The 25,429-nt window shown below is 41.8% G+C and overlaps 1 protein-coding gene across 3 annotated transcripts in view; it reads left to right on the top strand.

Annotated features, from left to right (window-relative positions):
- PLCH2 (phospholipase C eta 2) overlaps window positions 1-25,429 on the top strand; it is a 518,781-nt gene that overhangs the window by 77,554 nt on the left and 415,798 nt on the right. The window lies entirely within an intron of this gene.

Below are 25,429 nucleotides of genomic sequence, written 5' to 3' on the forward strand. Positions count from 1 at the left end.
GATTTTTCCGTACGATATATCGTACCGTCTAAACGCTGATTGTTATAAAAAAAAATTGTTACTTCGAAATCGTTAATCGTACGATCGGGCCAATAATCGCCTCGTGTAAACTTAGCATTAGGGTTCATTTACACAGAAAGATTATCTGACAGGTTATCTGCCAAAGATTAGAAGCCAAAGCCAGGAATGGATTTGAAAAGAGGTGAAATCTCAGGCTTTCCTTTATGACCTGATCTCTGATGACCTGTTTATAGTCTGTTTCTGGCTTTGGCTTCAAATCTTTGTCAGATAATCTGTCAGATAATCTTTCTGTGTAAATGGACCCTAATGGTGCGTTTACACAGACAGATTTATCTGACAGATTTCTGAAGCCGAAGCCAGGAACAGACTATAAACAGAGAACAGGTCATAAAGGAAAGCCTGAGATTTCACCTCTTTTCAAATCCATTCCTGGCTTTGGCTTCAAGAATCTGTCAGATAAATCTGTCTGTAAACGCACCATAAGTCAGATGTAGCAGTGCTGAGCTCCTTATAATATTGTGGTAATCCCAGCCGTATAGGGTAGCTGCTTATGTAGGACCCTGTACAGGGGGCCACAATGTCCCCCTCTGTAGAATAGATGGATCTTAAACTTTCCTGCTTCCAGGGTCATCCTCAATACAGAAGCAGAAGCTGTCAATCACATTACAATGCTGAGATATCCATGGAGGGACTTTAACTGCGGTGGAATATGAGTATATTATTGCCACCACATGACAAAGAAGCAGTGTCTCCCGCTGTGGTGCTGAGGTTGCACATCAGTTCAGGAAACAATAACCGGAGGATTGTTCCTATGTAATTTATGCAGCAGTAAAACCGAGCGTTGTCCCTACAGGAGGCGGCATGTGACTCAGGACAATGGTGCCGCTGTCAGACCTACATAGCTCGCAGCTAGAAAATATTGGTGCTTGGGAGAAATCTTTATGCTGATATCAGACAACTAGCAGACAACTATGATGTTATCCAGAAATAAAAAAACACAGCTACTTCTTTGCAAAAACAGTGCCACTCCTGTCCTCAGGTTGTGTGCGGTATTACAATTCAACTTCATACACTTTAATAGAACCGAGTTGCAAGACCAGACACCCAAACTGAGGACAGGAGAGGTGCTGTTTCTGGAAGAATGCGTCTATGTTTTTTTAGGCGTGGAAAACTCCTTTAGGGTAGCTTCTTACGTACCTTATCGCAGCTGATATTCTGCTGCAGATCCGCAGCAGATTTGACTAAGTGAATGAACACAGCATTAAATCCGCACTGTAAAATCTGATGCGGATCTGAAGCAAATTTGATGGTGCACATTTGATGCTGTGTTCATTAATTTAGTCAAATCTGCTGTGGATCTGCTGCGGATCCGCAGCAGAAAATGAGCTGCGATACGGTACGTGTGAGGTTACCCTTAAAGAGGCTATCTAGCAAAAATGTTTCTCTTTCAAATAAACTGATTTCAGAAAGTTATATAAATTTGTAATTTATCCCTATTTGAAAATCTCAAGTACAGCACTTATCAGCTGCTGTATGTCCTGCAGGAAGTGATGTATTCTTTCCAGTCTGACACAGTGCTCTCTGCTGCCACCTCTGTCCAAGACAGGAACTGTCCAGAGCAGAAGCAGATTCCCATAGAAAACCTCTCCTGCTCTCTCTGAACAGTTCCTGTCTCGGACAGAGGTGGCAGCAGAGAGCACTGTGTCAGACTGGAGAGAATACACCACTTCCTGTGTGACATACAGCAGCTGATAAGTACTGGAAGACTTGAGATTTTAAAATAGAGGTAAATTACAATTCTATATAACTTTCTAAAACCAGTTGATGTGAAAGAAAAAAATTTGGGCTGGACAACCCCTTTTAATGCTTTCTTGTTATAATGATGATGTGGGCTGCAGCATAATGCAGTTATGGGGATTTTTCTTAATGTTCATCCAGATCTTCCTGGTTCATAATTACAATGTCAGGACTGCAGCGAACACAGACACGTACCAAGTTCAAGTGAACAAAACTGATGCTCATAAACATGGAGTCCCAGCGTGCATTGGTACTCAGTAGCTTTTAGGGCACAGGTGTCAGGTGGCCCCCCAGCTGTTGCAAAACTACATCTGCCTAGACAGCCAAAGCTGCTTTAGGGCATGCTAGGGCCTTTAGCTTCCTAAGCCCCTGGTTACAGATGACAGCTGTGTATAAGCGGCTCTATAAATACATTTTTAGAAAATAATCTAAGGTTCTAAAATGTAGACCTTCAGTACCCTGTTAATGACCAGTAGAGGGCAGCAGTGTACTGCAGTCTCCATTCCTTGTAGCGCTTGGTATGACTGGCACACATCCAGGTAATAATTCTGAGGCAGAGGCAAGTAAATGTCTAATATGTTTTCATCAACACACTATAATAATTTAGCCATTTAATATGAAGGAAAATTATTACTTACCCCCTAAAAACAAATGTAATGTTCTTCATACATCAAGTTAATGCAGTAAATGTCTGATGCCAGGGACGGAATAAAATGTCCTTCCTGTTACTTCTAAACATGTTATACTAATGTGCAGCGTATGAGATCATCCTAAAGTGGGGGTAGGGAACCTTGGCTCTCCAGCTGTTGCAAAACTACAACTCCCATCATGCCTGGACAGCCAAAGCTTTAGCTTTGGCTGTCCAGGCATGATGGGAGTTGTAGTTTTGCAACAGCTGGAGCGACAAGGTTTCCTACCCCTGTCCTAAAGGCAAGAGGAGATTTATCCTATATTTATCCCATATCCATGATAATATACATTCAATAGCAATGGGCATGTAGAGGGTCGGCTTAGTGTCTAGGTGTTGTGGCCAGTATACGGACACTCCATCTTGTAGCCGTCTATGCTAGTAGCTGGTATAGCAGCAAGATGGGTAATGTGAATGCAGCATCTGAAATCTGAATATGATCCATCTTTTACTAGATGTCATTCTTAATACTGATGTATTATGGGGGTCTTTTGGCCCCTATTGGGTCTAAGGCCTAGGGGCAACAACTGTCTCTGCACCCCCTCCATCAACGATTGGGAATCTGCAGCCCTCCAGCTGTTGTGAAACTACAACTCCCATCATGCCTCGATGTGTTACTATATTTCTAGACACAGGTTGATCTTTAATAGATGACACTAGATAGATCCGGGGAGATTTATCAAACATGGTGTAAAGTGAAACAGGCTCGGTTGCCCCTAGCAACCAATCAGATTCCACCTTTCATTTTCCAAAGAGTCTGTGAGGAATGAAAGGTGGAATCTGATTGGTTGCTAGGGGCAACTGAGCCAGTTTCACTTTACACCATGTTTGATAAATCCCCCCCATTTACCAGGGAGCATTGCCTGGTCTACAGGTCTCCGTATGCTATATGGTGGTCTCCACATAGTAAACGGTCTGTAACAGTAAAGATTTTTTTCGACTTCACATGTCAATCAGAGTTGGAGAAGCCTCAAGTCCAAAACTATGCTCCGGCCTTGTGTTCTTTTTGGCAGTGTCCTCCTCATTACCCATACTGTAGTATCATTTTCTCTATTGTCCTTACAAAAAGGGATTCATTACCCTCCTTGAATAGGCCTGAAATGACTATGCTGGTTAGGTTTCTCATTAGTTCTTGACCTGGCAGAAGTGAAATCCTTCTGGTGCTTGTCTTCAAGATGTGCTTGGAAAGCGAGCCAAGCCGAAAGCTGCTGCCGTGCCAATAGTGACGCATGTTGGTGGATATTAGGCCGTGTTCACATCTCTGTCGAGTATTTCTGTCCTGCAGAACAACACAATGACGCCGTGCTGGATCTGCAGCCTGTCTGCATTTCTTATGTCGAGGATTTTTGTCAGAATCTGCAATGGAAAAGCTGACACAGATATGTTCTGTGACATACATATCCTCAGGGTAGGGGATAACAATCGGTGGCAGTGCTGGGACCCCCACACATCACAACAATGGAGGAAGCCTGCCCCTGAATGAATGATGTGCAATGCTCCTATGTGGCCAGTGGTCTATGCATTCTCTATGTATCTGTGGCAATCGGACTGCCAGCGGTCAGCTTGTTATTGCCTTTTCTTTGGATAGGGGATGGTGTTATTAGTTGGGAATACCCCTTTAAGGATCTAGGGTTCAGGTGTTAATACATTCCCCCGCCCGGGGAAAAGACGTAGTTTGCCACCCTCCCTATATGTCATAATAATAGGCAGCGTGGCTTGTTGGTGCCCATTTGTTAAAGGGGTTGTCCAGCGAAAATCTTTTTCTTTCAGATCAACTGATATCAGAAAGTTATATAGATTTGTAATTTACTTCTATTAAAAAATCTCAAGTCTTCCAATACTTATCAGCTGCTGTATGTCATGCAGGAAATGTTTATTTTCAGTCTGACACAGTGCTCTCTGCTGACATCTCTGGCAGAGACAGGAATTCTGTCTCGGTTTTCTATAAATCCCTATAGAAAACCTTTCCTGCTCTGGACAGTTCCTGTCTCGGCCAGAGATGTCAGTAGAGAGCACTGTGTCAGACTGAAAATAAAACATTTCCTGCATGACATACAGCAGCTAATAAGTATGGGAAGACTTGAGATTTTTTAATAGAAGTAAATTACAAGTCTATATAACTTTCTGATAACAGTTGATTTGAAAGAAAAAGATTTTTGCTGGACAACCCCTTTAAGGGGTTATCCAGGGAAAATCTTTTACATTCAAATCAACTGGTTTTAGAAAGTTAGATTTGTAATTTACTTCTATTTAAAAACATGTTCATTCTTTGGACGCATGACAGAATCCGCCCATGCATAGAATAGAATCTATGACACAGTCCGCAGGCGGTTGCGAGCTGCGAAATGCGCGACGGATTATCTGTCGCCATTCCGCAGTGTGCACATATCCTTACTAAGTTTTTCTGCAGAAAAAAACCCCAGCCTAGCTTACATATTAGTAGCTCAGCAGCACCCAGGACTGGTTGTCATCATGTCGTTCATTGACTGGTGACTGCCAAGCGTTGTCACTGATTAATCCTAATAGAGTCTACACAGTAAGTAGGAAACCTAGTTTACCTGCAATTAAACCTGCAAATGAATTGTCTGACTATAGAAGGGAATGTGCTCGGTGTCAGTGCATCCAGCCACACGTTCTCAATGAGAGGAGTCAGATAGTGTAGACTGAGGGCTGCAGGCGGCATACATGATAATTAGCTTAGCTGTCATGCAAATATATGAAATACAGATAAAAGTCTGCACAGTGGTGCATAGAGTATAATGAACGCTGCAGCTCCCCGCTTAATGGATGCAAGATCAGATAGGAAAGAAGCTTCAAGACAATTTATGTTCTGATGCCATCTTGGAAAGTTTCAGATTTGTTTAAAAGCAAGCAAGAGAAATTCTGAGAATTATTACTGGATATACATATGAGGGATTATAAGAACTAGGGGAAAAGGCTAGTTTGTTTAAAGCGGGATTTTTTTTTATCGTGGTCATCTAGTCTTTAAAAAGTGAAGGCCTCTCCTCCACATAGACCATCAAAATTTCCAACTCCTAACACCTACTGCTCTGTTGTTTTGGCCCATGGTTGCCGCCCCTTCAATGCTTACTTGCACCAATCCTTGTAATTACACTGGGGGGATTTATCAAGACCGCTGTACTCGTACTCTGGTCTTAAATTAGGCCCGCTCCCTTTCCCCTGGCCGGATTTACTAGGAGGCCCGCACCTCTTAGTGATTCCAGCTGGCAGGGCGTCTAAACCTGTGTCCGGCGTACCAAATCTACACCTGCTTCCAACAATGATCACTGTTTACGCCTGCGAGTAGCGGTAAATCATCATAAATGAGGCGCAGGAGCTAACACTGGCAATTTACTGATAATTGTGGCTGCACTTGGACTTGCCACAGCTTGAAAAAGCAAGTCTTGTTCCAGCCTGCAGATATCATTAACAAAGTGCTAACTCTGGCCGCTGGCGCTGGATGTAACAACCTTTTAAAGACGACCAGATTTTTTTAGTTTTTTTTTTTTTTAGAAAGAACAATTAGGAATTAAAGACCAATTTCTCGTACCATTTTACTGAAAGGGTTAAAAGCAACTAAGGCTGGGTTCACACTACGTTTTTGCAAAAAACAGATGAAAAACAGATGGAAAAAACGGATGCATGTGTGTAAATCCGTTTTGATCCATTTTTCCATTGAATACCATTAAAAAAAAAAAAAGACGGATCAAAACGGATCCATTTTTTTAACGTACACAGTAACGTAGTCAACCTAATTTTTGTTTCCGTAAAAAAAATGGATCCCTTTTGATCAGTTTTTTATAATAATGGAATTCAATGGAAAAACGGATCAAAACAGATGCACATAAATGCATCCGTTTTTTCCATCCGATTTTCATCCTTTTTTGCAAAAAACGGATTGCAAAAACGTAGTGTGAACCCAGCCTAACCTGCTGATATGTCCCTATATCTTTATGTAACGGTACTTTTACACGGAGCGATAATTCGCCCGATCGCACGATTAACGATTTTGAATGAACAATGTTTTTTTTATAACGATCAGCGTTTAGACGGAACGATACATCGTACGGAAAATTCGCTATGCGATCGTTTTGCGATCGTTTAAGCCTATAGGTGAAATCGTTGAAAGACTGTTTACACTGAACGATCTGCGAATTTTTTGCGAACGATCAACGATGATTTGTGAACATGTTGAAAGATCAAAATGAACGATTTATCGCTTGTTGTTTGATCGTTCGCTGTGTTTACACGTACGATTATTGTTCAAATTCGATCGTTATCGTGCAAATTCGACATCGTTCATGTCGGCTGATCGTTGCCTTCTGTTACACAAGACAATATATATATATTTTTTTTTTGAGAGTCGACAAGCGTGCTCTCATCACCCAAGTGCTACTAAAAAAGTGTAGCATAGCATGTCTATCGTAAGCCCATTCTGAGAAGAGATGGGCCCCCAACACACCAATTTTCCCTGCACACCTGCAAAGGCCCAGGACAGATGTCCACTCTTAACCGAAGCTGAGAGCAGACCAGAAAACGTCTACAGGTTGTACCCAGGCACTTGCCTACCCGTTCGCCACTTTAAATAAAAAAAATGGTGGTATCTCGATTATCGATCGTAAGGGCCAATATTGGCCGAATACGGCTGATAATCGTTTTGTGTAATAGGGCCTTTACTCCTCATTGAAACAGAGCAATAAACTTGTAGATAACATATATGTACTACCATCTCCTGAAGGACAAATTACTTCTGTGAATGATACTTCAGAAAAACAACCTCACAGAGAGTATGGGAGAAGCATGTTAAATTAGGATAATCCATCTCTGTACCTCGCACCTGCCCAAACCTTCTTCTCTTACACTAAAGGCTTCCATCCAAATTATTAGCACCACAGTAGGCAAAACGCATATACGCGAGTATTTATTGAAGCAAATAATTGGAAAGGAGCTTTTTCCCTTCAGGCTTAAAATCTATTAATATGAAAACTCCTAATGTAATGTGTTGATGATACTGATGAAAAGATTATAAAAATGACTTTTTAATGCCATTAGACAAGGACCACATTACAATGCTCCTGTCCCCGGCTCAGAGGGTGGGCAGCCCAGAGATGAAGCAATAGGCTTTCCCTCATCTGGGGCAAAAGTTCAGTTTGTTGTCCTAGCTCTGTATCTTAAAGCAAATGTACCAGCAGTATATTCACTTTTAAGGGGTTATCTAGCGCTACAAAAACATGGCCACTTTCTTCCAGAGACAGCCCCACTCTTGTCTCCAGCTTGGGCGGGGTTTTGCTGCTCAGGTCCATCGAAGTGAATGGAGCTTAATTGCAAACCGCACCTGAACTGGAAACAAGAGTCGTGTTGTCTCTGAAAGAAGGTGGACATGTTTTTGTAGCACTGGAGAACCCCTTTAAGTTTTTCACATGGATAGAGCGGCATCAGGGAAGCCAATGCCGCGGTCCTTTTTTTGAACTGCAGCCCGCTTGATTCTAATGGAGCAGTAAAAAATGTAGGTGATACCTTCCCTTTAAAAGGGGTTATGCTAAGATTACTGATAAGTGGACTTACTAAACGTTCAGGTTCGCCCAAACACTTGGCATTTGACATTTTATAAGTTCGCAAATCACTACACAATATAAGACTTAGAGGATAACTGGCCAACCAATGGGACCTCCATCGATCCCAAGTCGATCAGTTGTCCTGCAATTTTTTTAAGCCCCATAGTTGCCCATTCCTACCGCTGTTCCATTTATTTGGGGAACAACTCAACTTTATTTGTAGGTTTGGTGGGTGTCCCAGCTGTCACAGCTAGTTAACCCCTATCCTGTAAATAGGGGGATGAAGTTTGATCTTGGGATAACCTGTTAATCATCCTAGACATGGCTATTTGGCTTGTTGTGGCACCCATTGTATGTGCCATGAGCTCCTCGGCAAGCCAATGGGTGGAGGCTGTGTATGGGTTATGCTTACCAAATCTAAAGGACAATATGGCCCTTTAAACTTTTTTTTAATTTTTTCTTTCTCAGTTTCGATGCTTAGTGAAATTGAAATATACAATTCCCCAAACAATTCTGATAACGATTTGTAAAATTAGGATAGTAAATGGGCACTGCTGGGTTTATTATTTACTTATGTCTCCGAAAACCTCAACACAATACTTAGGACTTTGCATTTTCAATGTGTATTTAAACTTTGGAAATAATAAGGGAATTCCCTGATGCTTTCAGCTCAATATATTTTCAATTACGTGGAGTGCTATATTTCTCCTCTCCCGAGTCCCTATTTAATGGCGAATAAGGACTTGGACTGTAGGATTTATTCGTACAGTGCCAAGCATTATACATCAAAGTCTTCTCGAGCTTAGAAATTAAAATATAAAAGAGTTTGTCCCCGAGGCGGCACTTGTGTGTTATTATAATTCTAATTTATTTATAAGGCACCAAATTGTTCCATTGAACTCTACGAGGGACATGTAGCGATTGTATAAATAAAGTAACCCTGAATATATATATATATATATATATATATATATATATATATATATTTATTTTTTTTTATTTTTTTTTTTTAGATGGGACTTCACATGTTAGTTTTACCCCTGGATTTAAAGGGGTTATCCAGCGCTACAAAAACATGGCCACTTTCTTCCAGAGACAGCCCCACTCTTGTCTCCAGCTTGGGTGGGGTTTTGCTGTTCAGTTCCATTGAAGTGAATGGAGCTTAATTGCAAACCGCACCTGAACTTGAGACAAGAGTCATTTTGTGGCCATGTTTTTGTAGCACTGGATAACCATTTTAATTTCTGCCTTTGGCTTGGCTTGCGTATGGTAATTTATAGGAAACTAAATGGGCCCATATACCTTAGAAAAGTGTATCTAAGGTGTATGGCGGCCTCTTAACTCTCCAGATGTTGAGTTGGGCATTATGTCCGATTGTTCTGCATTTGAATATTTGAAGTTGGATGTTCATAGGCTGTAATTATGTCTTCAACCACTGTTATTCAAATGGCGAACAATCAGACTCAAGCACCTCTATTCTTTAACCCTCCTCTCCCCAAAAAGAAAACAAGCATGTTAGATGCAGAGGTATTGTGAAAAGATGAACATTTGGCCAACAGTTATTAAAAGTATAAGGCCACCTTGAGAATTGTGTCAATAAACCTTACCATCGGAGTTTGTAAAATGGGACTACATAACAATGGCCAGGGCTCTCCTCTATAGAGATAAAATGGTTATTCAAGGCAAACGTACTGGTCCTCTGTCCTTGGCCAACTCGGATTAAGATGAAGCACGAATATAAATCTTTATAATAATCAATGAAGGCAGCCAGAATGTTATCCTTTAATTCTACTGTATGTCAGTGCAAAAGGTTTGCATGGCCCTTGCACATTACAGAAATCACGTGGATAACTTGCTGCGGATTCCAATGCACGCTCCTGCTTGACTCTCCTCCACCGCCCCATGGACTCTATTCTATGCTTGGGCAGATTCAGACGTCCACCCAAAGAGTTGACTTGGCTGACGGAATCCACCTGACCATAGAATGAAGCTATGAGACTGGTGGAACTTCAAGTGGAAACGCAGGGGGACGAGCAACGGAATCCGCAAGTTATAAGCGTGATTCCCGTAGTGTTCACAGGCCCTTATAGAGCAGAAAGAGCTGCACAGATCAATATATAATATTTTGTTGGAAATGTTTCTGAATAACTTGTCATTTATTTTAGACAAAGTAGTCAAGTGGGCGGTGCCAATCAGTGATTGATAGCTCATGTATACACAGAGTAGGAGTATCCACTTGGCTTCCTAGCCCAGAATGAGAATAGATTAACGTGAAGAAAAGACAAGTTATCCTGGAACTTTTCTCCACAGAATCATATATTAATCTGCTCAGCTCCTCCTGCTCTATGACATGCTGCCTGCAGACTGGACTGCATTTTCATTGTGACAGGTCCCCTTTAAATGCCTTAATGCTGACTGTGATCTTTATGAATGAACAGTTACTGCTCACACCTACTGGCATCATACAGAATGATCTGGCCCATATTCCCTGGGCTCAGCAGCTGCCACCGAATGCAGATACCCACAAACGTATTGCTATTTGGCACCAGTAATACTGGATTTATATACTTGTCCTTTGGTTTAAGCAGAATCTTTCCTGTGATCACAGTAAAAGTTATAGCGCCGGCTTCAGTTTGGATTTGTGAATTGGGTATCTGAGGATGTGTATTGCACATTGAGTTTTTTTTTTTCTTCCCGTCAACCGTCTTAGGCATAAAGCTGATGGATGCCACACAGCGACTCGAGCCCTCTCCTCATAAAGCTTTTCCAGCATAAATAGGGCAGACGTTATCTATCACACTGCAGCTGGCTCGGGAGTGATCGCCATCCAGGAGCAGAAGGCAAGGGGGGGGGAGGTGACGAATGTGACAAAGGCGTCATTTATCCATCAGCTGTCAGACACCTGATAGAAGATGAGATGGCGGCATTCAAAATCCAATGGGAGGCTCTAAGGCACTAATCTGTATGGAGGACCATTCATCATACTGCAGGCAACACTAACACAGAGAAGGTGCATTCACTTTACCTAAATAAGCCGTTTACTTTACAGCTCAAGCATCAAACGCTGCAAAAAGGCTTGATTTTTTACCAACATTCGATAGGAATCCAACATGCAGGTAGAGATTACCATAAATCATGTCACTTTCAGACCCGTGCGGTAATTTGGATGGGGGGATATAAGTCACCCTACAGTCAAAATTTCTTTCCCTGTTCCAACATGATCCATCATCTTCTCTAGAGTCCAAAAATGATCAGAGAATACCTGCGGAGAACGTTCTCTACAATTTTTTATTTGCCCTATACAGAATTTAATAGCTGATTTATAGCAATGTATACCATTTATAGCAACATTAAACTCAAGAAATAGATCTCGTAAAAAGACGGTCTATGACGAGATTTTTATATAAAAGGTTTTGTCATCCCATATCCTATTAAAGAACAGAGTCAGCCTCTTCATGGACTGAAATGGATGATAATAGAAAGCAACGGAATGAATCCAACTGTTGGTTAACACTGCTACGCATCTATAAGACAGAACAGTAAAGTCCCATGCATAGTTTTTGTGTCTTCAGCAGAAAGCAGCAGTTCAGAACTGGGGGAAGGAGACTGAATAGATAATAACAAGTATGGAAGGAATTATTAGTATCAGACATCATGGGCAGCAACATATAATAAGTTTGAGTGGAATACCCCTTTAAGCCTTCTAAATATACAATACCACACACAACTTATCCGCTAAATATGGTACTGTCAGACACTGTGCCCCCTGAATAAAGTACTGCAATACATTAAGCCCCTCAATATAACACCCTCACACATTGTGCCCCCCTGAATTCAACAGCTGCCCACACTGAGCGCCCTGAATAAAATACAGTCACATGATGCATGATCTAACAATATTAGCGCCATGCATGAAGTCAACTGAAAACAGATACTTATTCTGCCTCCTGAAATGAATAATAATCTGCACCGTGCCCCCTTCTCTCCCTGAATTTTATACACTGTGACCCCTGCCCTCCCTGAATTTTCCATACTGTGCCCCCTGCCCCCTTTAGCCATTTTTATGTTCATTAGGGCCCTGTAGACTTACCATATGAGACTATGTTCTTTCTTTGGCTGTTTTAGGCTAAATAGCAGTCCTTATTTCATAATAACCATTGTTATTGTACAAATGATATCCGTCCTTAGGAAATAACGGCTGTTATTTGGCCTCAAACGGCCAGAAAAAGATGTGAACATAGCCTATGGGTGTTGTATTACCCATATTCAGGGTTTTATGGAGTTGTAATACTATTGTGTACATAGGGCCTCAGGCTCAGTCCTTGTTTCCCCTAATGGAGTTTTTAAAATGTTGTCCTGCCAAAGGAGAAGCCATGTTTTACCCATGGGGCAACTGTAGCTGAGATTTCCATTCTCTAAAGACCCCATGGCATGTAAAAACAAGCCAATACTTAATGGGACTGCAGTGTTGCTGTTATAACAGACTGATCTTTCATTCATGTAGCATTATGTTTCTCATCTATATATAAATGCAAGCTATTATAAAGTCGTTTACACTTTACAGTCCTTAAAGGGATATTCTGGAGAAAAAATAAATGTTAAATCAGCTGGTGTCTAAGTTACTTAGATTTGTAAATTACTTCTATTTAAAAATCTCAAGTTCTCCAGTACTTATCAGCTGCTATATGTGGTGTTTTCTTTCCAGTCTGACACTGTGCTTTTTGCTGCCACCTCTGTCCATGACAGGAACTGTCCTAAGCAGTAGTTAAAACGAATGTACCATCAGGTACATTCGCTTTAACATGACCCACAGGTAGATCGGCGCCAGTGCTGTGGTCCATTTTTTGAACCACGGCCCAGTTCCTGTGTACTGCACAGTTCTATCCACGGGTACCAGGCCGGGGCTGAAGCACTGGGCTAGGCCGCCTCCAGTGGGAGGAATCCCCCGCCCCTCTATGACACAGCTCCATTGATTCTAACAAAGCCGCGTCATAGAGGGGCAGGGTATTCCTCCCACTGGGGGCGGTCCGGCCCGCCTCCAGTGCTTCAGCCCCGGCCTGGTACTCGTGGATAAAATTAACCGCGGCACCAACCTTCCTGCGCCGGCGCTGATCTATCGGTGGGTCATGTTAAAGCGAATGTACCTGATGGTACATTCGCTTTAATCCCAATAGAAAACCTTGGACAGTTCCTGACATGAACACAGGTGGCAGCAGAGAGCACTGTGTCATACTGGAAACAATACACCACTTCCTGCAGGACATACAGCAGCTGATAAGCAATAGAAGACATGAGATTTGTAATAAGAAGTAAATTAAAAATCTGTAGAGGTTTCTAACACTAGTTTATTTGAAAAGAAATAAATAAATTATCTGGTATAACCCTTTAACTTGTTCTAAAAATGGTAATCTAACCATTTACACACATATATATATATATATATATATATATATATTATACGATATTTTCTTGTCTTTAATACACTTTAATATTTCTTTATAATTGAATAAAAAGTTCTTAAAGTAGAAGCGTCTCCGGGTCCCATGTCAGCATTGGCTAACATATGGACAGAAAGGCTGCGATAATCCATTGAAATTTATATATGCTAATATATGGGTGAGGAGTAAAGTCTCTTGAAGATCCAAAAATATAACTCTCTTTTCAATTAGCAATGCAAATTCCATGACCAATGCCAAGGGCATTGTTCTTCATAGTCTTCTGGTGGCAGTATTGGGCAATTATTTTGGAAGAACGAATGTCACATAAGTTCACACTTCAATATTTTCTCCTTTACTTGGCTGAATGTTTCCACAAGGTTGGAGAATAATTACTATGTATGAAGATAAGTATAGAAAATCCAGAGGCAAAGTGATCGCCCTTACTAGATGTAACCGTATATGAAGGGTATAAACACAAAGTGAAACTGGCTCAGTTGCCCCTAGCAACCAATCAGATTCCACCTTTCATTTTCCAAAGAGTCTGTGAGGAATGAAAGGTGGAATCTGATTGGTTGCTAGGGGCAACTGAGCCAGTTTCACTTTACACCATGTTTGATAAAGCTCCCCCACAGTCCCCAATATTTAGATAGCAAATTTTCTGAAAATTTATGTAGAAAGGGACATTTCATGACATGAGTCTGACACATTGCTCTCTGCTGCCACCTCTGTCCGAGACAGGAACTGTCTAGAGCAGGAAAGGTTTTCTATGGGGATTTGCTCCTGCTCTGGACAGTTCCTATCTCGGACAGAGGTGGCAGCAGAGAGCACTGTCTCACACTGGAAAGAACCGACAACTTCCTGCAAGACATACAGCAGCTGATAAATACAGGAAGACTTTTTTAAATAGAAGTAAATTACAAATCTATATATCTTATTGAAATGAGTTGATTTGAAAGAAAGAGATTTTTGCTGGACAACCCCTTTAAAATTATTCTGTGTATTTCAGTGGTATGTTGGAAAATAGATATATAATTAAATCTGTTTCTTAATCAATATGTTACGTTGGAGTCAGTGGCAGCGCCCCCTGCTGTTCTTTACCTATACAGGCAGGAATAGCAGGAATAAAGTATATAAAGAACAAATAATAAGTAAGAAGGATAAAATAGTGGCAAAAATAGAAAAAATAAATTCAGAAAAATGATATCCAAATCACTATGTATAAGTGAAATCTTTGGAGCTGTATGTGAGGGACTACTTTGTATACAGCTCAGTGGAGGGACACAGGCGAGGTGTGCTGTGATAACTAGGAAGTTACCAAGGGCCTGGCTGCAATGCATCCTGGGAAATACAAATGCTTGTTTTGCACATAAATTGTTTGCATCTCAACCCTCTACTCCGCTTGCACCAAAGAGGTGGGGAGAGGGCGGGATGGTGGGTGAAACCACACAGAGAGGGGGCCTCAGAATGCCCAGCATTTAGCATTCAATGTCAGTGAAATCTACACCAGCTCTGAGCGGCCCGCCAGGAGATTTTTAAGACTGGTGCAGGAAATGTGGCTCTTAATAATTCCGCCTCATCAATGGGATGATGGACGTCCAATGCACACAGTGTATAAAATAATGGACATTGTCTGCATAAATGTCAGAATAATGATCTTGTCAATCATTTTCAGATGTCCATTGCAAACAGGATGTTATTTTTTCGCTGATCACGCACAGTTTTTCTTTTTTCACCGTCCTTTCTCCGTTTTTACTATTAAATTCAATGGACTTTTCAATTAAAGACACACCCAAAGGGCAATTAGTCAACCCAAACTAGAACAATGTACCAACGGCCGTCATTGCATCCTTTACTTTAAACTCAAACGGAGTGGAAAAACCATTGTGTAAACATAGCCTATAGGAGATACAAAAATTCTCCTTAAAATGCCAATACATTGGTCGTCTCTCTCGGCTGGGCAGCAGCTCCAGGCCGGGGCTACCTGTCTTTCAGATTGGTGGGTTATTATTTAATTGGGAATACATGTACCAAAATGGACATTTCAGGAAAGCTAATGGCAAAACCACAGTAAGGGTCTTATTCCACGGGCCGATAGGGGCCCGATCAATAATGTAAAGGAGCACTGATCTGCTAGATCGGCGCTTGTTTATTGGGCCTATTCCACGGCCCCATAATCCTTTAGCGAGGGCTGCAGGGACATCGGTCCTTGCAGCCCTTCTTTAAACACCATACAGTACCTAAACATGTTGCAGGTCTTCTCCTGCGCTCCTTCTTCCTCCCAGTCTTGCGCGCAGCAACAACTTCTGTGCAGCCTGTCTGGGCTGACAGACCGCTCAGCCAATCACTATTCCATGCAGCAATATGCGGTCGGTGTCCGATTAATTTAGGTTTGAACCTAAATAAACGATCAGCCGATAACATGATCATCAGCTGATCGTAGTCTCTATTCCACTGAGCGATAATCGGCTGAATCGGGCCGATTCGGCCGATTATCGCTCCGTGGAATAGGCCCCTAACGATATGTTCACACTTTTTTTTTTATCCTATTTTTTAATATTTATAAATATAAATATAAAAAATAAATAATGATCATTATCACCTAAGGCTATGTTCACACAATGTTTTTTGAGGTGAGAAAAAAAGTATTTATTTTTCATAATTACGGCTGTAAATAATGATAATTACCTTTTTTTTTAATGTCCGTAATAAAAAAAAACTTCACATAAGGGCAAATGCAGATAACAATACTGTGTTACCCAGAGATCCTCCAAGCGCCTTCCTTCCACTTTGTGATGTATCCTCCTCCCTTGAACCTCCAGGCCAGTCGCGTGCCTATTTAGCGAATTGCCTAAACACGCCATTTTCCATACTTTACGCCTATACGTGCCCCAAATGACTTTTCTAATGAACAATACTTAGGGAACAGCTGGCTAATATTAAATTAAAAGTAAATGCAAGGAAGACAAAAAAATCTGACTCCTTTTACGACTCCGAATTACAGAAAAACATTCTGTAAAATTAAAAAGCAATAAAACAGTACGCCTAAAATGAACATCCTCCCATTATCCCCGGTATGAATAATAAATGCCGCTTCTCTAAGTCCCAGGTTGGGCTGCAAACAGCACACAAAAGTTTTGATGTATCTTACTAATTTAAAGGAAGGAAGCCGGGCCTGGCCTCATCCTGGCGGACATGACAAATGAGTATTCAGGATTTTACGATCTGGGCGGCTTTCGTAGCAAAGCCAAGTTACTCGCTCTGTGTTGCCATGGCAACTCTGTAATGCCACCATTGCCGTAAGGCAATTATCCCTAACAGCGTTCATTCACCTTAGTGCTGGACCGATATGCTGTAATGTACTTTTTGTAATGCTTCAGTTGCAATTTTTTTTTTTTTACTTTTGACTGTGCTCATGATTATGCAAATTATGCAATTACATGCAAATTTGTGGAGCCTAATTTGTTGATGAATATAATTGTGTCTCTCAGTTATAGGAACGAAGGCGATGAAGACATTGCCGAACTCTCTGATGGAGCCGGGCATGCATTAGTTGCACCACTTCTTTTGTTCTCGGCATCTTATTATTATAAATGTATATCTGCAATGCCGAGCAGACACTAGACTGTTTAGGCACAAAGTGATAAGATTAATGGTGTCTGCTTAGCATTGCACGAGGCATATGCTGGGAAAGGCACTGTGACTGTCATAAAACAATTCCCTCTCTCCCATGGCGGAGATAGCCGTCATTCAGCGGCATCCATATTACTGACATCCCAAAAGGAGCTTAAAGCTTCCAAAAAGATTTTTTATCTCTAGATTTTGTAGAATAAAAGAGTTCATCTTGGATATGGGGAGTTATATTAAGCAGCGTTGAGAACCGTATTTAGTTTTGGAGCAGGAGAACACTTACCATACGGGCAACCTGGTAGCTACACAGGGGTCCGGGTGGCAAGGGGCTCACTTCTGCTTTAAATGAATAGTAATAGTGCTGCAAATCACCAGTTGGAAAGATAGGCACATATGGTGTTCTGTTTAGGGGCCACAATAGTGCCGGTTCTCAGATCTGGAATCTTAGTAGGAGGGACAACAGCCCAGTTCTCAGTTATAGTTATAGGCAATACAGGGTATGATACAAAGTGGAGAGATCAGACGTGGTGAGATGTAAGGTACAGCACATTAGGAGAGTAAACAGTAGCTGAATCATCCAAAGTCAAAATAGGCAAAAAGCAAAGCTAGAATAGACTCTCCTAGCAGAGTGTTTAAAGAGGATTTACCATCAGGTACACTCTCCTTAAAATCACACATGAATCGAACGGCGATGGCACGGGGAAGCCGATGCCGCGGTCCTTTTTTTGGATCGAGGCTCGGTACCCACCTACTGCGTTGCTCTATTCATGGTTTCCGGGATGGGCGCAAAGCACTGGAGGCATCCGTTTTGATCCTTTTTTTTTTTTTTTTTTAATATTGTAAGTCAATGACACACAAATGCATCCATTTTTGCATCCTATTTTTCCTTAAAACTTGGAAAAACGCAGTGTGAACCAAGCCTAAATAGTCAAGGTAAGCTCAGTCCCTGACAGGGGCACTGCCATGTCTTTGTCTACCTCTATGGGGTGCAATGTTAAAGGGAACAATCAGCATGAGTGTGCTGATATGGTTCCCAGAATCATAGTATACAGCTACTGTGCAGCTTTAGTAAGGAGAAAAAGTACTCCCTGCCGCGCTAGACCAGGAGAGGGGAGGTAGCTAATCGCTCAAGACCATAGGAGATTGAGCGAAGGTTCAATGGGGTACTTTGGCTTTATCTGCTCTTTGCCACCACTGGGGATAGTCCGGACAGCTAAAGGACTTCCTGACTAATACTTGGTAGAATGTAGTCATCCCAGACGTAGACAGGTTAGGTCCCTTGGGCGGTAGGTGCCCCTCTTAGGGTTTTAGCAGGCCATCAACCTTTAGACTGAAACTTGTAAGGAAAGAATTAGTATCTGGCAGGGGGAGGCACCTGGCCACAAGGGCCAGACCCTGTATTGAACTCTCTGTTGAGCAGCAGCTGTTAATTAATCAAGAGCTAACAAACTAAGACAACCCAGAATGACTAACACTTCCCTATTTAAAGGGGACCTGTCACCCGGCATTCCGACGCAGAGCCCGCCTGACCCCCCCAGTGGAGCCCCGGATACTTACCCTTTGCTGCAAGTCCTGCTCCTGGACCTGGTCCCGTTACGGAGATATTGCCGTCGGCAGCCGTGTGCTCCAGAGATGAGTCCGACGCCCATAGAGAATGACGGCTCCAGTCATTCTCTATGGGCATCGGATTTATCTCATGTAATTGCCATATAGAGCGTGCTCACTTTCCAGCGCCGATATCTCTGTCCGGGGACCAGGTCCAGGAGCGGGACTTGCAGCAAAGGGTAAGAATCCGGGGCTCCACAGGGGGGTCGGGCAGGCTCTGTGTTGGAATACCGGATGACAGGTTCCCTTAAGGGGCAAAAATTGAGTGAATTCCCTCATTGGTGGAGGAACTGTAAGCTGACTTGACACCCCGTTGGTGGGAACTTTCTAGAATAGTCTTTTGGTAGCCCAGGAGGAAAAGACTTGACAGACCATCACACTCTGCACTTACTAAGTAAAAACAAAACTGGAAAATGAATTAAAGGAGATATCCAGCACTACAAAAACATGGCCACTTTTTTCCAAAGACAGCACCACTATTGTCTCCAGTTTAGGTGTAGTTTGCAATGAAGCTCCATTCGCTTTAATAGAACTAAGTTGCAAAACTCTACCAAACTAGAGACAATAGTGGAACTATCTCTGGAAGAGGCCATGTTTTTGTAGCACTGAATAACCCCTTTAACTCCTGTTGCTTTCACTGTGCTAGAGAAAGATAAGATAATACTCAGTGGCGGCATCTTGTGGCCAAACAGTAGTAAGACATCTCTGGAAATATAATACAGAAGGGAATAGGCAACCCATACAAGAAAACCTTTCCGAGGCTTACTGGACTAGTAAAACCAACCCATTAGTGGAACATGGGTTACGAGACACTACATAAGACTTTGCCAAATCCAAAGAACAGTGCTTGAGGTTAAGGTGGTGCAGAAGAACTGGGCATCTATCTAGCTCTGCCCAGCAACAGAAAGTGACTAAAGGGGTGGATATCAGAGTCAGGCCAGAGTCAGGCCATGTTTAATTTCCCTCATGGGTGGCTGGATCCTGGCTACTATACTAGTAACTGTACTAGGGTCTTTTTTTCCTAGAAGGCTACTGGGTTTACAAGACAGCTACCAAGGGTTAGAATAAACTCTGTTATGAAAAGTCTATGAGGCCAAAACATTACGGGAAGCCACCAGGTAGGAACTGAGGACTGTGTAGGCTTACAGCCTGCATCACAAACATCATTTGTCCAGTATACAGTAGTTAGACAAATGAGTGTTGTATGTGAAAACCATAGAAGACACTATTATAAAATATATATATATATATATATATATATATATATATATATATATATATTGGTTAACAAGCGTCTACGCCTCTCTGCATGGGATCCAAAGTAAAGTGATGGCATAGTGTTTTTTCTGATTGTATATCGTCTGGACTATACACCAGGCCACAGTCATGTCAGAGGTGAAAATGATGGGATGGAGGATTCTATTGGATGGACTCTATGCAGTGGTTTTGAACTACAGTTATTGCTGTATATACAGTATCTCGGTGGGGGTATCAAACTAAGTCACAGAGTTTTAACTTGTCAAAGAACAATCAAGTCCCTACTGATCTCAAGATGTATTCTGATCTAGTTATCAGACACCCTGCATACCCCAATCCTTATGCTTCACTTAGGGCCAGAGCTCAAGGTTTTTCTCCATTTTCTCTCAACCACAATGCCCACAGTTGCATTTGCATGATAAATCCCTTAATCGTCCGTTTAACGTTGAAAGCTGTTTACTAATAAATACAAATGGCTTTTTCTATACTATGGCCGATTAGCGGAAAGTAATATTAGTCAGTCTGAGCGACTTATATTGTCTATACAGATAAAATATGTGGAAGGCAGCGGCAGACAGCGGTCTGAATCCCTGTTTACCATTTCTGAGACAAAAGATTTATTCCAATTAAAACGTTGTGAGACAAGATCTTAGGATTGTCCTTGCACAATGTTCTTATGGAGTATTACCATGAATAAGGTTTTCCATATCTGTCAGTAGCTCTGTTCCTTCGCTGTAATTGGTAATTAATTTAACCCATTCCCTGACAGGATGTAACAAAGAGCGGCATTGCTGTTCTATGACATGATGAATGTCAAGGACTTTTCTTGAGTTAAGAAGCTCTCGAGAAGTACTGTCTGCTTAGCGCTCTATGTAATAACTTATCCTGGTAGGTGGGGGCAAGTTCAGGGTACATTTGTGTTTGCATTGTCATTTAGTTCTCTACTGATGGTTAATGGATACAACACCTGGCCGATAACAAGGGTAGAACAGTCCTCTTTGTTGTTATCAGTATTACTCTAATAAGAGCTAAGCTGCAGTAACCCAGACGAGCCACTACACAATGAATGGCGCTGTCTTCTCTCTGCTCTATTCTCTGTGTATGCTGCTGGCAAACAACTGATTGGTGAAGGTACCAAGAATTGGTACTGATTATATATTAATGGTCTATTCTAAGGATAAAACAAACAAGACAAGACTACTATACCTTACACATACAAACTGGCCTACTGCTGGTGTAAAATTACAGAGGCTGCAGAACACAGTTGTTATGCCTTATCTAATACTGATTGCCTTTCCTGAGGATACATATTACATTTTTAAGGGCTTGAAAATCCTACTTAAAGGGGCTATCAAATGTAAAATACTTACCCATCTGACTCCGCCGCAGCTGCCAGTTGGAAGGCCACCTGGTGTCTGACGCTGTCAGCCACTGTCCTCTTCCTCGGCAGCATGGTAAATTAGCAGTGTTCACCAGACAACCCTATTAAACCTGCTTTTTTGTGCAGCTCCCTCATAATAAAGGGTTTATCTAGGCACCAAAAACGGTCCCCGATAGATCCCAGAGTGATGCCATTTTTTTTCCTACTTCCGAGATGAACTCCTTTTGGCAGCGATGGCCTGCAGCAGTGTTCCACCTCAGTTAGTGGGCTGAGAGGGCCCTCACTGTCGAGATAAAGGTGCCCATACGGCGGGTTCGGCCATCAATTTAATGTGTATGGGGCTGTCCTGAACAATCACTGACAGATGATGTTGGTGGTGATAGTCGTCAGGTATGATGGAAAATCACGTCCAACCCCTTTGTTCAGAGCCCGTTCACTGAGGCTTACCCCTACCGTCCCTATCTAGAACACAGGAATTATCATCCGCGCCGAACTTTCCTGTGTATAGGGGGAACAGGGAGTGGGAGGGAGATGTAACTGTTTGGCCATCCGTAATTAAAGGTGTATGGGGGCCTTTAGTCCATCTCTGAAATAGGAAGTCATGGGACCACATGGCATCACACCAGGAGCTGCAGAGGATTATGGTAAATGAGTATAGGCCCTATTACACGGGCCGATCAGGAGGATCAAGGAGCGAGCAAGTGCCGACCTGTCAAATTATTGCTTGCTTGCTATTCGTTCCTCCCTCGTTCTCCACTCCCCACAGCAGGTAAGAGTGTTGGGGGGTGGGATAGTGTGTTGAGCTGCGGGAGGTTCTCTCTGGACGATCGTCCGGGGAGCCCATAGGAGATAATGGTGGTCTGCTGCTGTGACAGCCAGCAGACCATCGTTATCATTAAAAAAATGTACAAATTATTAGCTTTGCTTATATTCATAGGTCCTTGGGGAACCCAATTAGGGTCTATGATGGTGGAAAGCTTCTACAAGACAATGCCTGGGATTACTTTTTCCAAAGAGAGTCATTATTCTACATGGGCTGAGCTCGGTGTTGTAGCTGTCTCAGAAATGGAGCTGTCTTAGTAATAAAAGCAGACTCTTTTTTCTTATTTGGACAACCCCTTTTGAACTTAATCTTATTCTTGAAGTAGTTTTCAAATTACTGAGGAATTCTTCTTTTTTTCATTAAAAACACATTTTTTGGCCCTGAACATATGTCCATTCCTTAATTAATATCCACTTTAATGCTGACATTTTCCCAGGGTTCTTTGACGATTTTACAACTTATGTTACTCTGTATCTACTGGAGGCCATTAAGGTAAGTTATGTCAGGGCCGCAACACTGCCATCTAATTAAAGATTTTTCAGCATTAAGTTCACCAATCACGTCTAGCCCATGGGTCAGCCCTTAAAGATACATGGTATTTTCTGATAGTAAAGTCAAATATCTTACTAGAGGGCAACATTTATAAGCCAGTTCTAATGAATTAAGAAAAGTAAGAAGAATAAAATTTTATCTGTTATATAAAATCTTACATGTTGACATTGAGCACGAGAGTGGGCACAAGATTTTGCTTATGTATTATGTAGCCATTGGCAGGTATCAGGTATTGTCTGCAAGATTAGAAAAGATTGTTAACAAGGACCGGTGGGCAGTTAAAAAAAAAACCATATATATATATTTTTATTATTATTTTAAAGGTTTGGATGATTTGATTCCAATAGTGTTTTTACTTTTATTTGCTATTGTTTAGGGAGAAAGGGAGGAGCTGCTGAGATGCTGAGGCAATACCACATTGAAAATAAAAGAACTACATAACTTCCTGTCTGGGGTAGTTCAGTACTATTAGTAATAACACTATATTAGTAAGTGATATATCTTTTGGGTGAACGTTTGATTAAAATGTAATTTTCTGATACTGGAATACCCCTTTAAGCTTTAAAGGGGTAGTGCGGCGCTAAACAATTATTCACAAAATAACATACATTACAAAGTTATACAACTTTGTAATGTATGTTATGTATGTGAATGGCCCCCTTCCCCGTGTTTCCCCCATCCACGCCAGACCCGGAAGTGTGATGCACTATACTCACCTGATTCGTGTCGACCCCTGTCCACCATCTTAGGACAATGATGTCATCTTTGGGAGGCCGGCCGAACCGCTCCATCCGTCCCTCATGCCCGAAGATTACATCATTGTCCCAATATGGCGGACGGGGGTCGACTCGAATCAGGTGAGTATACTGCATCACACTTCCAGGTCTGGCGTGGGTGGGGGAAACACGGGGAAGGGGGCGAATTACATACATAACATACATTACAAAGTTGTATAACTTTGTAATGTGTGATATTTTGTGAATAATTGTTTAGCGCCGCACTACCCCTTTAAAGGGGAAATCTGGCCAAAATGCAAAATCGTCTACCGCCAGGGGGGTGCCAGTCAATGACTGAAGTGGTGTCCCGTCCTAGTTGTTCCAGGAGTGGGAGATCCAGGAGCCTGCTGGGGGTCCCGGTAAGGTAAGCCAACGCAGCAAGGGCACAGAAATGAGTAAGTAGAGCTTCGTTGTTGTAATAACGCACCCCTCTACCGGCAGGTCATTTGTCATCTTGCCCAGGGTTCTGCTTTAACTAGAGTTAAGCTCAATGTTCCAGTTTTCCCAAGGGTCAAAGGTGTAGTGACTCTCCTTAAGGAGAGTTCATCACAAAGACCTGTGGAGACTTACAGACCATTGCTATTCCACTGGGAATTCTGGGATATGCAAAATAGCTCTCACACCTCTTAATTCCCAGTCAATATTCTAAGACTCCTTGATTGAGTGGGACTTGACTTGAAGGGACATCTCTTTACTCAAGAGGTATGAGAGCTATTTTGCTTATCCTTTCTTCCCAGTATTCCCAAGTCATATTCAAAGGATAGAACAAATTGGTGTTGCTGTATGCAAGCTCCATGCCTTAAAGGAATGGTGTAAGCCATGCCAAATTCTACCCCTGTTAGCAAGGTGGGATAAAACCTTTAGGATCTCCAGCTGTAATATACTACTCACATTTCCTTTTATTGCTCATGGTAGATGCCAATGCATAATAGCTGCCGTGACAAGACTGATAGGATTTGTTATCCAACTTTCCACAGACCATGAATGATAGATTAACCTGCATTATTATGCAGCATTATATTCCTCCAGAGCCTCCTTACACCCACTGCATTACCTAGGTGTCACAGTCATTCTGCTAGTTTGGTAAGTATGTCATTAGGGTGATGAACCAGAAAGCACAGAATGTACAGGGGTATACATTTCTCAGACACATATTGCTAAAGTTTATAACATTGTGAGAACATTGGTGAATTTTAACAGAATAAAATAGAGACTAATGTTTAGACAGAATATGTGACTATACTTCTAACCTTTGTACGTTACATGTACAGACTTGTCTACAGCTTTTATGTTATCCAGCGAAAATCTTTCTAATCAACTGGTATCAGAAAATTATATAAATTTGTAATTTACTTCTATTTAAAAATGTCAAGTTTTCCCATATTTAACAGCTTATGTATGTCATGCAAAAGTATTCTATGCTTTCCAGGCTGACACAGTGCTCTCTGCTGCCACCTCTGTCTGTGACAGGAACTGTCCAGAGCAGGAGAGGTTTTCTATGGGGATTTGCTACTGCTGCTCTGGACAGTTCCTGACACGGACAGAGATGTCAGTAGAGAGCACTGTGTCAGACTGGAAAGAATACGCCACTTCCTGCAGGACAGGCAGCAGCTGATAAGTGATTGAAGACTTGAGATTTTTAAAAAGAAGTAATGTACAAATCAATATCAAATTTTTGATTTAAAAGAAAAAAGAATTTTGTTGGAGTATACGTTTAAAGTGTCTGCTATGTTAGCCGGAATAGAAAGTTTGCATATACACACTAGGGTCAACCCCATCATCCATAAGACTTGTCCAGCCTCTCTGATGTCACACCACTGGTTACCTAACAGCTAGTAAGCAAAGACCCTCACCACTGCTTAACAGAAATGCTGATCCAATACTATATCTTGCTTCTTATTACAATGCA

Source organism: Dendropsophus ebraccatus, chromosome 12 (assembly GCF_027789765.1).
Source record: "Dendropsophus ebraccatus isolate aDenEbr1 chromosome 12, aDenEbr1.pat, whole genome shotgun sequence".
In the NCBI taxonomy this organism is placed as follows: Eukaryota; Metazoa; Chordata; class Amphibia; order Anura; family Hylidae; genus Dendropsophus; species Dendropsophus ebraccatus.